Genomic DNA, 16033 nt, shown 5'->3' with positions numbered 1-16033 from the left:
TGAAATGATTTGCTCCTTCATCAGTGAGGCTAAAGCAATTAATTCAAATAGTAGAACAATTTTTAAAAGATGCAAACATGAGTTTTGTTCTGGATAAATGGAGAACATTAAACACAAAGGATGGTGCAATAGAGTTAATAGCACACAAAACAGGGCGCAGGATACAATACAACCAATGGATGAATATGAAACACGTATGTATCTGGAATATGAACAAGTAAAGAAAATAAATCATTGTGTGAAAAAGGAAAAACTTTGACAGAATTTACTTCAAGGCTTAAGAAAATCTTCCAAACAGAGCTCAATAGTAAAAATATAACAAAGGCAATAAACACTTTCACTACACCCTTATTAACATATTCTTTTGGCATAATAACTTGGTTGGAAACCGATCGGGAAGATTTAAAAAGGAAAATAAGAATTGAAACGACAAATTTCAGAAAACATTATGTAGACTCAAGCGTGTTTAGATTAATATTATCTAGGACAGAAGGGGGAAGAGGAATAACAGACATTAAAAATCTACATGACAGTCAGATAAAACTTATAAGGCCATATTTTTGTCAATGAAAACAGGATTCAGCACTCCATGTGAGCATATGCAATTCTGATAAGAAGTACACACTACTAAACTTAAATGAGAGCACAACACAGAAAATGAAGTAACTATCACTGTTGAAGAAAAAGTTAACCAATGGAAGAGCATGACCCTCCATGGAAAACATCCCCATGATCTGAGCAGACTAGATGTGAACAAGGTTACGCGAAACACCTGGCATAGAGTTGGAGATCTCTTCCTAGAAACAGAAGGGTTTCTTATCGCAATACAGGATCAGGTAGTTAATATAAAAAGAAACAAACAATATATAATTAGAAGATTAATAAATTGAAAATGATAAATGCAGAAAATACCAAGAATAAAAAACAGTAACAATCCAACACACGACAGGATCCTGCAGCAGTTTAACTCAATCTGATTACTTACACAGGCACAATCAAATGGCAAATCTCATTCACCCATATCTTACCTTAAAATAAAAATTCATAAAAGAAATCATATCTTACCATAAATACAAGCCTGTTCAAGTTTTAGAGTCAGAATCCCACAAATTATATTACAACTGATCTGTTATTAGAGGATAAATGAGCAAGAATAACTTACTTAATAAATATTACCATTCCAAACACACGGACTAACATACAGAAATCAATAAGCAAAAAAACACCAGAAATATGCCGAATTAAAAGAGGAAATTGAAAGACTTCGGAACATGAACAGAGTGTACGTTGTCGGATAGCAATATCTTCAACAGATATCACCACAAAGCCACTACACAATAGCATTAAACAATTAGCACAATATCTATGTAAATTTTCAGAAAGCCACAATACTAATTGCCACTAGAACAGTCTGAAAGTTCCTAGCAATTGACAAATGAGGGTGCCCAGCTATGCCCATACCTCAGGTTTTACCAGCTTGAGCTGAGAAAATATAAATTTCTATAATAATAATAACTAAATAAATATATAAAGACACACCATTGACTTAAATTGTATTAAACAACCCAACAAGCAATTTAAATACTTGCTTATGCTTCTCTCTTGCCTCTTCACCTTATCTCACCAAACACTCCAAAGTAAAATTATTGCTTCTCAGAATCTGCTTTCTTTCCCACTCATATGCCCTACATTCGAATAACATGTGAGCAACTGTCTCTGGAAGGCAACGCTGTCTACATTCACCTGAGGTATGCTTACCAAATCTACACAATGGGACATTTAAACCAGTATGCCCAGGAACTGAACCTCTTGACCATGTCTGCATGCTTTTATGCATTGAGTTGCTGCCACATGATTGTCTGATTAGATATTTGCATTAATATGCAGATGTACAGGTGTACCTAATAAAGAGTCCACTGAATATATATGCACATGTGCATTAATTTAACTCAAAAAGGTAATGTAATTCTTTAGAAGAAAAAAAGCCTTGTTATAAACCTGATAGTGGAGATAAAAAGAACTGACATCAACTCTTACATTCTACTGCCTGTGGCACCAGATCAATGGGAATACTCTGATAAACCACTTCTTAGGACTGAATATGAATACATTCCAAATACAACTGGTAGTGGCATTAAGGTTGTTTCATCATTTTTGTCCCTTGTAGTTATCTATTTCTAGTTTCAATCTCCTTTATAAGTACCATCATTAACTTTGCATTAACAAGACCTCCTGATGGGTATGTTCTACCTTCACAGAACATGTAGTGAAGAATTCTTTCAGATATACATTTAATCTCTTCCACCTGAATCTTGGTAATTTATACATTCCCTTTAATTTAAAAGTATACCTTCAAGCTGAAAAGACATCTCTTAAATTTGACCAGGAAAATTTTGTATTCTATGATTATTAATAATCTACAAAGCAGAGCTGCAATAAATTTTCTTTTTTTCATTTTGCTAACACAATGATTTTAAAATAGATTTTGTTAAATTTCTATAGCTTTATGCAAAGATCTTATTTTTTTTATTTAATCACTGAAAATATCAAGAAAATTGTTTTGCTAACTGGCAATAAAAATTGTTATTAAAGGCAGCAAATAATGGATGTAGGAGCCACATATGCCTGTATTGCATTTTGTGGCATGTTTATCATGGTAATCTATCACATGGCTTGGGGCGCAGTCGATGCAAATATAGTTACATATTCATGCTTGGGGTTAGTTAGTTGCTAGGCAGAGGGAGTGAGCCGTGGGGAATGATATTTTTTCATTGACCGTTTAAATAAGTTAATTAGTTAAGCTAACTAGATCGCTAATTGGAAAGTTTTTGACCACTATTAAAAAGCTAATTATGCTATTATACTGCTTACTATCACTAATATTGCTATTAAATTGTAATTAATTAGTCTATTACATCACTAGTTTAGTTTTGTTAGTTTTTTATCACTCCAAGATCTTTCTTCTTTGCTGGTTTTGCAATAAAGGATCGAATGTACCTTTTTCCATTTGGAAATTCATTATTTGGCAGCATATCATACCTTGTCAAATACGTTGGCTTACTTAGCCTCTCAGTGGTTTTGGTTTGCTTTCAAGTAACCATTACAATGGATTTACTTAGCAAGCAGTCAATATTTGTGGAAAGAGAGCAAGTTTAAAATTTTACTTTAATGACTTTTTATCCAAACATTTGTTTCAGGTTTTTTGTATCAATAGTTTGTTGCTTTTGTCATTGGAAAAATAATTTGTTCCGCATCCACTTAAAAAGTATTCTCACAAACTTATTTGACACAAATTTACAGAAGAGTTTTCTGGGAAGATTGTGCAAAAACTGTATACTCTCATTAAAATCTCACCAGATAAACATACAGAACCATTTAGGCTAAATGTCAACCTATTTGCATCGTGTTTCTGTCAGAATATGTTTGATAAGTTTACTGCAATATTGAATTGCTGTAAAAGTCAAAATACTATTTTCCAAAGAATAACAACCTGAAAGATGTGCACAAATTGCAGTGCTGATGACAGGAAGTTCGTCAGATTCTGGATAAGATGAGATAATTGACATGATACCAGTATTAATTTCCAACAGTTGCGACAAGTATAAAGATGATGACCTAGGATCAGACAAACCTAAATTCCTTTTAACATAATGAGGGTAACTTGTAGTATTCTTGCCGAGTTGAGAATTTAATAATTCAGTCATGTAGCCCATACTATCTGCATCACATTTTAGCTCACTGTTCTTCTCTGGAGGCAATTATCTAATACCTTTACTGCAGTGTGCTTTCAATGAGGAAATGAATACTGTCTTACAGAACATAGAAATTGGTTAAAGCCATATCTGGTATTGAAAAAATTTTAACATTCAAGAGAAAATTTGCAGATGCTGGAAATCCAAGCAGACAAAATGCTGGAGAAACTCAGCAGGCCAGGCAGCATCTATGGAAAAGAGTAAACAGTTGACATTTCGGACCAAGACAGATGAGAAGTCAGAGCAAGAAAGTGGAGGGAGAGGACGGAGAAGCACAAGGCGGTAGGTGATAGGTGAAACTGGGGGAAAGGAAGGAGTGAAGTAAAGAGTGGGGAAGTTGATTGGTGAAAGTGATAAGAAGCTGGAGAAGGGGAAATCTGATAGGAGCGGACAGAAGGCCATGGAAGAAGAGGAAGGGGGAGGAGCACCAGAGGGAGGTGATGGGCAGGTATGGAGGGTGGGGGAGAAGGGGGGAAGGGGGGAGGAGGAGAGAGGAGAGAGGAGAGAGGAGAGAGAGAGAGAGAGAGAGAGAGAGAGAGAGAGAGAGAGAGAGAGAGAGAGAGAGAGAGAGGAGAATGGTTGGGGTGGGGAGGAGTGACAATTACCAGAAGTTCAAGAAATTGATATTCATGCTGTCAGGTTGGAAGCTACCCAGACAGAATACAACAGAATGCAAGGTGTTGCTCCTCCAACCTGAGTGTGGCCTCATTGCAGCAGTAGAGGAGGCCATGGACTGACATGTCGGAATGGGAATGGGAAGTAGAATTGAAGTGGGTGGCCACCAGGAAATACTGCTTTTCTAGCGGGTGAAGAGTAGGTGCTTAGTGAAGTGGTCTCCTAATCTACGTTGGGGCTCACCATTATACAGGAATTTAAATATTCTCTGTTTTGCCTTAGTGCCTGATACTGGCAGTGGAGGGAAAGGACGTGTTTCCCATCAGGGTGGAAAGCAATTGAGGAAAGGGCTTGGCAGATACTGGGCGTGACAGGTGAGGAGACTAAGACAGGGAGGGGCTGATCAATCAGGGAACTGAAGAAATAAGTCAAGGTGGGGAGAGTTAAGAAAATGATCAGCATCTATAAGTGTCCACAGTCATTATGCATGTTCACGTCTATGCAAGCCATATGTGGTCATGTGGAAAAGTGCCTGTGCAAAATCTAGAACAGATTCTGGTAATCTCCTTGCCACTAGTTTGCTAACAATCTATGGTAACTAGTGTACAATGGTCACTCCACGATACAAGAACTCAGACAGAGGTATATTCATTTCCTTAGAATTACAAAGGAAGCAAGTCATCCTCAACCCCAAAGCACCGTCTCAGTCAAAGAACTCAAGGATCAATTGAATTTAATTATAAAACTATTAAATAAACATCAAAGTCACACAGACAAAGGAAAGGACACTCTTTGATGTCTCACTGGAAAAGGAGAGCAACTGTGGTTGACAGCAAACACCAACCTCTGCCAAGTGATCAAATATCATCCAGCACTGAGCCAATTCCATCTTCACGTTAAATCTTTAAAAATAAAAATACAAATAGCATGAGCCAGAAACACAAAAGTAAACGAAAATAATCCAGTTATAAAAAAAATCGGTATTTGTTTCCTATATTCAAAAAAAAACAAAGCAGATAAAAATGAATTCTAGTTGTAAAGTTACAATCAGTTTATTACAGAGAACACAGAACAGTACAGCTCAGGCACTGGCCCTTCAGCCAGGACGTTGAGCCGAACAAATTGAGCTAATGATGCCTACTTACACTCATCCATTCTGCTGGCACATGGTCAGTACTCCTCCATTCTCTGCATATTCTTGTGCCCACCTAAGAACTTCTTATATATTGGCATTCAATTCACCTTTCACCTACAAATCTGATAGATTCACCTACTGTATCTGGTGCTCCTACATTGGTGAGACCCAACATAGACTGGAACTGCTTTGTTGAATACTTTCGCTCCATCTTCAAAAAGCAGTGCCCAACCACTTCAATTCCAATTCCTATCCCAACATGTTGGTTCACGGCTTTCTCTACTACCACAATGAGGCCACTCAGGTTGAAGGAGCAACGCCTCATATTCCATCTGGGTAGCCTCCAACCCGATCAACTTGATCAACATCAAGTTCTCAAACCCCCAGTAATTTTTCCCCTTCCCTTTCCTCTTCTTCAGTTCCCCACTCTAGCACCCCTCTTAGCTCTTCTCTTCTGCTCACCTGCCTATCACCTCCCCTGGTTCCCCCTCCTCCTCCTCCTCTCTTTTCCATGGTCAACTCTCCTCTCCTATCAGATTCCCTCTTCTCCAGCACTTTACCTTTTCTACCTATCACTTCGCAGCTTCTTACTTCATTCCTGCACCCCATCCACCTGGCTCCTACTATCTCACTGTACTCCTTTCCTTCCTCCTACCTTCTTCTTTCTGGCTTCCTTTCCAGTACTCCTGAAGGGTCTCGGCCCAAAACGTTGACTGTTTATTCATTTCCATTAATGCTGCCTGACCTGCTGAGTTCTTCCAGCATTTTGTGTGTGGGCTGTCTATTCTATCATAATTTTACAAATTTCTATCAGATCTCCCTTTACCCTCTGTCACTCCAGAGAAAACAGCCCAAATTCATCCAACCTCTCCTCATAGCACCTGCCCTCTAATCCAGGCAGATTCCTGGTAAACCTCTTATGAATCCTCTTCATTTGCTCCTTGTAATGGGGGCAACCAGAAGAGAATGCAACACTCTAGATGTGACTTAATTAGAGTTCAGCAAACTGTACTTCCTGGCTCCAGATTTCGATACCTTGACTAATAAAGGCAAGTAAATCTAGTAATCAACTACAGAATATTACAAATATGATGATAATTAATAATATCACATCAATCACTTCTTTAGCTTGAACTGCTGAATGCTTCTTTCTATTCTGCTTTCCTGTGTTTTCTGTGCCTGATCTAGGTCACTGAAAGATAATTCATTGCCTGCTCATTTCCCACTCACTGTCAGTAAACTCTCCCTTTCTTACTCAATTTTTTCACATCTCTTCACAATCTATTCAATCAAATTTCCAGATGCTGTAATATTACATAGCTGCCACAGATCCTTCTTTTAATTATCTCATCTCATTTTACCTCCACAATTAGATCCTGTTAATACTTTCTTCTCAAGGTGATCTGAAATTTACATTCAGTGCTACTCTCATCTTTACATGTATTAATTATATTATTTCTGGGAAAATCCCAGCTTTTTTAAAGCTATTATGTAATATACATTTTTTTAAATTTGCAAAATATTTGACCTCCATACCCTGAAGGAATGGCAAAATAAATAATTTATGAATAGAATATTTAACTCATTTCCCCATTGTCTTTTGTGTAACCTATTTCCTTGAAAGAATATTTTAAAATAAATTGAAATAACCCTCCTTTAACTGACAAAATCCTGTTCTTCAGGTAGAAGACAATATTCCCATATTAACATTACTGAGAAAACCTGATGAAGTAATATTTGCAGCAAAGGGAAAAGTGTCTACTTAATTCAAACAGAAAGGTAAAATTATGTTATAAATATATTCATGAGAAACAACAGAAGCCACAATATATATATATATGCTGGTTGGCTTTCTGAAGCAAAGTGGCAAATAACCTTCCCTTATGGGAGGGCCACCTTAGAAGAATGTTAGGGGGAAAAAAACTTGTGTGGACACGTAGAGATTACTGCTTTTTTTAATGAATGTTAGAAAATATTATATGGTGTGGAAGCCAAAACAGATTTCAGCCACAGCAACTCATTAATTCTACCCCATACTATCACTTTTGCAAAGACTTGCAAACTTGTCTTCACCATGTACATTTAACCATTCGTTGAAGGCCAGAATAGAACTCAGCTCCATCAGCCAGTCCTGACGAAGGGTCTCAAAACAAAAACATCAACTTTTTAAATGCCACTATTCAAATTACCCTGGAGAGCAAATATTTACCCTGACCTTCTGTCAGCTATTAATTGCCTACTGTTTATCCATGCCATCAGTATCTTTTTATGCCATATATTTTGGGGTCCAACTTACAATGAAAGATGGAAAAGGCATGTAAAAAAATTACGGGAAGATAGCCATAGAGGATTTCACTATGCAGGTAGATTGGGAAAATCAGGTGGGTGCTGAAACCAAAGAGAAGGTATTTGTAGGATGCCTACAAGATGGCTATTTAGAGCAGCTACTGGTTGAACACACTTGGGAAAATTCTGGATTGGATGTTGTGCAATAAAACAAATTTGATTAGGAAGCTTAATGTAAAGGAACCCTTAGGAGGTAGTGATCATTATATAATATAATTAACCCTGCAGTTTGAGAAAGAGAGAGAGAGAAGATAAAGGCAGATGTATCAGCATTACTGCAGAATAAAGGGAATTTTAGAGGTATGAGAAAGAAGCTGGCCAAAGTTGACTGGAAGGGACACTCGTAGGGATGATGGCACAGCAGCAATGATTGGAATTTCTGGGAGTAATCCAGCAGCTCAGAATAGATAAATCCCAAAGAAGAAGTATTCTAAAGGGAGGATGAGGCAACTATAGCTGACAAATGAAGTCAGAGACAACATAAAAGAGAGAGCATGAAATATAGCAAAATTTAGTGGGAAGTTAGAGTATGGGGGGGGGGTTAAAAAAGCAGAAGGAAACAATAGGGAGAAAAAGATAAAACATGAAGGCAAGCTAGCCAATAATACAAAACAGGAAACCAAAAGCATTTCAAATATATATGCACATACATGTATTGGAGATATTGGAGACAAATGTAATATATATATTATATTATACTATGGCAGTATGCCAGAAATTCTAGAGTACCAATGGGCAAAAGTGAGTGCAGTTGCTATTACTAAGGGCAAGGTGCTTGAAAAGCTGAAAGGTCTGAAGGTAGATAAATCGTCAGATGGACTATATTGCAGAGTCTGTAAGAGGCAGCTGAAGAGATTGTACAGGCATTAGTAGCGATCTTTCAAGAATCACTAAAATTCCTGAATCTTTCTGGAGGACAGAAAAATTGGAAATGTCACACTACTCTTTAAGAAAGGAGAGAGGCAAAAGGAAGGAAATCATAAGCCAGTTAGATTGTCTTCAGTGGTTGGGAAGATGTTGGAATCTATATTTAAGGATTAAGTTTAGGGGTACTTCAAGGCACGTGATAAAACAGCTAAAAGTTAGTAAGGTTTCCTTAAGGGGAAATCTTGCTTGACAGATTTGTTGGAATTCTTTGAGGAAATAATGGTCAGGATAGAAAAAGAAGTGTCAGTGGATATTGTTTACTTGGATTTTCAGAATACCTTTGACAAGGTTCCACACGAGGCTGGTAAACAATATAAGAGCCTATGGTATTACAGGAAAGATACTGGCATGAATAGCAAATTGGAGGACTAGCAGGAGGCAAAAAGTGGAAATAATTTTTTCTGGTTGGCTGTCGATAATTTGTGGTGTTCCGCAGGGGTTAAGACCCCTTCTTTTCATGTTATATGTCAAAGATTTTGATGCTGGAATTGATGGCTTTGTAGCCAAGTTTGTGGATGATACAAAGATAGGTGGAGGGTTAGGTAATGTTCAGAAAGCAGAGAGTCTGCAGAAGGACCTGGACAAATTAGGGAAATGAGCAAAGAAGTGGCAGATGGAATATAGTCTAAAGAAATGTATGGTCATGCACTTTAGTATAAGAAATAAAGACATAGACTATTTTCTAAATGTGGAATTCAAAATTCAGAAATCAAAGGTGCCAAGGAAATTGTGAGCAAGAGAAACTCTGCAAATGCTGGAAAAATATGTGTATGTTGCAAGGGTATAGGGAGTCCTTGTGCAGGATTCCCAAAAGGTTAACTTGCAGATTGAGTCAGTGGTAAGGAAGACAAATGCAGTATTAGCATTCATTTTGAGAAGACTAGAATATAAGAGCAAGGAAGTAATGCTGAGGCTTTATGAGACTTGGTGTACTGTAAACAGTTTTGGTCCAGTAGTCTAAGGAAGGATGAGCTAGCATTATATCTGGACAGAGGAGGTTTGCAAGAAATGATCCTGGGAACAAAAGGGTTAATGTATGAGGAGCGTTTGATGGCTCTGGTCCTGTTCTCATTGGAGTTCAAAAGAATAAAGGATATCTCATTGAAACTTACAGATTATTGAAAGGCCTAGATTGAGTGAATATGGACAGAAAGTATCATTGTGGGAATTTAGGACCAGAAAGCACAGCCTGATAATAGAAGGGTGTTCCTTTAGAATAGAGATGATAAATCTTAATATAGGGAATATAGGGTAGTAAATCTGTGAAGTTCATTGCCACAGACAGCTGTGGAGGACAAGTCTGTTGGTGTATTTAAAATGGAGACTGATAGGTTCTTGATTAGTAAATGTATCAAAGGTTTTGGGGAGAAAGTAGGTGAATGGGGTTGAGAGGGATAATAAGTCAGCCATAATAGGAAGTTGGAGCAAAGGACTAAATGGCCTAATTCTGCTCTTATAGAATAATAGAAATCACAGCATATTACAGGCCCTCGGCCTACAATTTTGTGCCAACCATGTAACCTATTCTAGAAGCTGCCTAGAATTACCCTACTGCATAGCCCTCTATTTTTCTAAGCTCCATGTACCTATCTGAGTCTCTTAAAAGACCGTATTGTATCCACCTCCACCATCTTCACTGGCAGTGTATTCCATGTACCCACCACTCTCTGGGTGAAAATCTTAACTCTGACATCTCCCTTGTACCTACTTCCAAGTACCTTAAAACTGTGCCCCCTCATGTTAGCCATTTCGACCTTGGGGAGAAAGCCTCTGGCTATCCACACGATCAATTCCTCTCATCATCTTATACCCCTCTATCAGGTCACCTCTCATCCACTGTCACTCCAAGAAGAAAAGGCCAAGTTCACTCAACCTATTCTCATAAGGCATGCTCTCCAATCCGGGCAATATCCTTGTAAATCTCTACTGCACTCTTTCTATAGTATCCACATCCTTCCTGTAGTGAGGTGACCAGACTAAACACAGTATGTACTCCAAGTGGGGTCTTATATAGCTGAAACTCTGACAACCCTCCAGATTATCCACAATGCCTGAAACTTTTGTATCATCAGCAAACTTACTAATCCACTCTTCTACTTCCTCATCCAGGTCATTTATAAAAATCACAAAGAAGAGGGGTCCCAGAACAGATCCCCGTGGAACACCACTGGTCACCAACCTCCATGCAAAATTATGAACCATCTAAAACCATCCTTTTCCTTCTGTGGGAAAACAATTTCTGGATTCACAAAGCAAGGTCTCCTTAGATCCCATGCTTCATTACTTTCTGAATGAGCCTTGAGCCTTGAGGGAACCATATCAAATCCATATACACTACATTCACTGCTCTACCTTCATCAATGTGCTTTGTTACCTCCTCAAAGAATTCAATTAGGTTTGTAAAGCACGATTTGCCCTTGACAAAGCCATACTGACTATCCCCAATCGGATGATGTCTCTTCAAATGTTCATAAATCCTGCCTCGCAGGATCTTCTCCAACAACTTGCCCACCACTGAAGTAAGACTTCCTGGTCTAAAATTTCCTGGTTATCTCTACTCCATTTCTTAAGCAAGGAAACAACATTTGCAACCTTCCAGTCCTCGGCTACTTCTCCCGTCCCTATTGATGATGCAAAGATTATTGCCAGAGGCTCAGCAATCTCCTCCCTCACTCCCTCACAGTAGCCTGGGGTATATCTCGTCTGGTTCCGGCGACTTATCTAATTTAGTACCTTTCAACAGCTCCAGCACATTGTCTTTCTCAATGTCTATACACCAAAATGTTTCAGTCCGCTGTATGCCATCCTCACAATTGCCAAGGTCCTTTTCACTGGTGAATAGGTTTTTTTTGTCTTAGAGTTCAACACTGCAGTTGTGATATATGTCCTTTTGGTTTTATTGGGGTGATAGGAATGATCAACCAATTTGGGTAGACCTAGAACTGAGAGCTGTGAAACAGTTTTATTTAACTACGTTATTAGGAGTTGCTCTACCTATACAATTGGCTAAAGTTACTAATTTAAACCTATATCCTGTGGTTAAGCACTCTTTACTAATTTGGCTCCAGTTCACAATTTTTCTAACCTTAAAAAATTTAAACTTTGTAGCATAATTTATCGTAATTACGTTTTTAAACCTTCAATTTTTTAACTTGATCCAATTTTGTGATCCAATTTTTTTTACTTTGGAAAAATAATGGTATTAATTCTTTTTTTGGATTTGTTTGGATTTTCAAAACTTGCGGGGAGATTTATGCCGGTTAGAAGAATGGGCTGAACGTTGGCAGATGGAGTTCAATGCTGAGAAGTGTGAGGTTCTACATTTTGGCAGGAATAATCCAAATAGAACATACAGAGTAAATGGTAGGGCATTGAGGAATGCAGAGGAACAGAGAGATCTAGGAATAACTGTGCATAGTTCCCTGAAAGTGGAGTCTCATGTAGATAGGGTGGTGAAGAGGGCTTTTGGAACGCTGGCCTTTATAAATCAAGCATTGATAAGCATTGAGTACAGAAGTTGGGATGTAATGCTAAAGTTGTACAAGGCATTGGTAAGGCCAAATTTGGAATATTGTGTGCAGTTCTGGTCACCGAATTATAGGAAAGATATCAATAAATTAGAGAGAGTGCAGAGACGATTTACTAGGATGTTACCTGGGTTTCAGCAATTAAGTTACAGAGAAAGGTTGAACAAGTTAGGTCTCTATTCATTGGAGCGTAGAAGGTTGAGGGGGGATTTGATCGAGGTATTTAAAATTTTGAGAGGGATAGATAGAGTTGACGTGAACAGGCTGTTTCCATTGAGAGTAGGGGAGATTCAAACTAGAGGACATGATTTGAGAGTTAGGGGGCAGAAGTTTAAGGGAAACACGAGGGGGTATTTCTTTACTCAAAGAGTGATAGCTGTGTGGAATGAGCTTCCTGTAGAAGTAGTAGAGGCCAGTTCAGTTGTGTCATTTAAGGTAAAATTGGATAGGTATATGGACAGGAAAGGAGTGGAGGGTTATGGGCTGAGTGCGGGTAGGTGGGACTAGGTGAGATTAAGAGTTCGGCATGGACTAGGAGGGCCGAGATGGCCTGTTTCCGTGCTGTGATTGTTATATGGTTATATGGTTTAAAGAAGGCAGATTGATGTCTTTTGAACAATTAGTTGATAAATATTCTCTCTCATTTTCACACTTTTTACAATATCTTCAAGTTAAGACATTTTTTTACAAAAATATTTTCCTTACATATTGGAGGCTGATTTGTTAGATACTATTATGAATATGAACCCTTTGATAAAAGGTTCTTTTGGAAGAATTTATAATTTATTATTACAATGGGATAAGTGTCCTTTACTTAAGATTAAACAGGATTGGGAGAAGGAACTCAATTTGACTTTTATATGGGAGGATTGGACGCGGATTCTGAAGCTGGTTAACTCTTCTTCGATCTGTGCTAGTCACTCACTGATTCAATTTAAAATTGTACATCATTACCATTTGACAAAGGAGAGACTTTCTAAAATATTTCCCAATGTTGACAAGTGTTGTGATAGATGTAAAACTGAGATAGCTACACTGACACATATGTTCTGGTCATGTTCTATATTAAAACAGTTTTGGAAGTCAGTCTTTTTGACAATTTCTAAAGCACTCAGAATCAACTTACAACCTAATAAATTGACTGTGCTTTTTGGAATAATACCTCAAAATACCCATGGTATTTTTGTGTCTGACCAGAAATTTCTGCGTTTGTTACATTGATAGCTAGGAGGGCCATCTTGTTGAAATGGAAGGATATATCAGCTCCTACTTTGTCACAATGGTTCTCTCAAGTGATGCTGTGTCTTAGCTTGGAGAAAATTAGAAGTCGAACTTTTGAACCTTTATTTTATTTTGAGAAGAGATGGGGCTCATTTGCTCGTTATTATCATTTCAGTTCTAAGTGTAAATTTTTTTTTGATATATCTTTCTTTCTTGTTGGCGGTTTGATGTTTATTTTTAGAAGCTTTCTGTATGATGCATGGCTCCGGGGTTGTACCCCAATGGGTTTCTTTTTTTTCTCACTTTTATTGCTTAGTAGGGTTTTTTTCCACAAAAATTTTCAATCTTTAAGATAATTTCTTTTTTTTGATGCACTGTAAGTGTTGTTACTTCAATGTACCTGTTACTTTTTGAATAATAATAATAAGATTTGAAAACAAAAGCATTGCAGATAAATCCGTAATGTACCAAAATACAAAAAAAAGGCCTTCTGGAAGTCTATCTGCAGCATTTCAATTGTATTCCCCTTATCTCCTCCATCGATTACCTCGTCAACAAATTCTATAACTTGTTTAAACACAATTTGCTCTTCACAAATCCATGTTGGCTTGCCTTAGTAAATCCATTTTCCCCAGAATCAATATTTCTGAAAGTTTTCCCACCATGAGGGTTGCATTCACTAGCCTGAATAAGATTCATTTCTACTATTTTATTGTTAAATAGTTTTTGCTCTTCTCTTTAATTACCGCCTATGTTTGTTTCACAATATGTCTCCCCTCATCAGTGTCCTACAGAATACAACCAACAATGCATTCTTTACTGTCCAGAGCTCTGAGAAAGTTAATTCCATCTTTAATCCCTCTGCACCATCTTCTCTCTCCACCATGGTAATATTTTCTGCTACCTATCCCTCTTCAGAATCATAGAGTCACAGAACAGAAGCAGACCCTTCAGCCCATCTAGTCTGTACATTAATCTGCCTAATCCCCTTGATCTGCCCCAAACCATAGCCCTCCATACTCTTCCTATCCATGTGCTCATTCAAATTTCTCTTAAGTGTTAAAATCAATCCTGCATCTGCCACTTTCACTGGCAGCTCGTTGCACACTCTCTCAAATTTCTAAGTGAAGATGTTTCCCCTCATGTTTCCCCTTAAGCTTTTCACCTTTCACCCATAACCCATGACCTCTAGTTGTAGTCTCATCCAACCTCAGTGGAAAAAGTCTGCTTGTATTTAACCCATCTATATGAATCATGATTTTGTATACCCCTATCAAAACTTCCCTCAATCTTCTACTTTCCAGCGAATAAAGTCTGAACCTATTCAACTTATTCAACTATAACTCAGGTCCGCAAGACCCAACAACATTCTTGTAAACTTTCTCTGCACTCCTTCAATCTTATATCTTTCCTGTATGGTAGATGACCAAAACTATACACAATACTCTAAAGTAGGCCCCAAAAATATCCTATACAATTTCAACATAACATCCCAAATCCTGTGCTCAATACATTGATTTATGAAGGCCTAAAGCTTTCTTTATTACTCTAACTACCTGCCATCCACGTTTCAGGAATTATTGCTCTCTATTTCCAGATCCCTCTGTTCTACCACACACACCTCAATGTCCTACTGCACACCATGCAAGACCTACTCTGGTCAGTCACCTCACACTCATCTGTGTTAAATTCTACCTGCCATTTTTCAGCCCATTTCCAGATCTTGCTACAAACATTAATAGTCTTCATTGCTGTCCACTATACTCTCCATTTTGGTGTCATCTACTAACTTGCTGATCCAGTTTACCACTATCATCCAGATCATTGATATGGATGATAACCATCAACAGACCCAGCACTGATCCCTGTGACACACAATTCACAGGCCTCCAGTCAGAGAGGTGCCCAACCATACCCATTCTCTGGCTTCTTCCATGAAGCCAATGTCTAATCCAATTTACTACGTCATCTTGAATACCAAGCAATTAAACCTTCTTGACCAACCTCCCATACGGGACCTTGTCAAAGGCCTTGCTAAAGTCCAGGTAGACATCGGCTGCCATGCCCTCATCCACTTTCCTGGTAACTTACTCAAAAAATGCTTGATTGGTTAAATACCATACACAAAGCCATATTGATTATCTCTGATCAGTTCCTGTCATTGCAAATACTTAGATATCCAGTCCCTTAGAATACATTTCAGTAACCTTCCCACTACTGATGTCAGGCTCACTGGCCTATAATTTCCTGGTTTATTCTGAGAGCCTTTCTTAAACAACAGGACAACATTAGATATCTTCCAATTATCTGGTACTTCACCATGTTATAAATATCTCTGCTAGGGCCTCTGCATTTTCAGCAGTAGCCTCCCACAGGATCTGAGAGAACACATTACTCTCAATGCTATAGTCAGAGGTTCCCACATGCTACAGAAAGGCAACAATTATACCAGTGCCTAAGAAGAATAATGTGGGCTGCCTTAATGACTATGGCCCAGTACCACTCAGATC

Source organism: Hypanus sabinus, chromosome 10, assembly GCF_030144855.1.
Source record: "Hypanus sabinus isolate sHypSab1 chromosome 10, sHypSab1.hap1, whole genome shotgun sequence".
NCBI classification, from domain to species: domain Eukaryota; kingdom Metazoa; phylum Chordata; class Chondrichthyes; order Myliobatiformes; family Dasyatidae; genus Hypanus; species Hypanus sabinus.
This window is presented reverse-complemented; position numbering follows the sequence as displayed.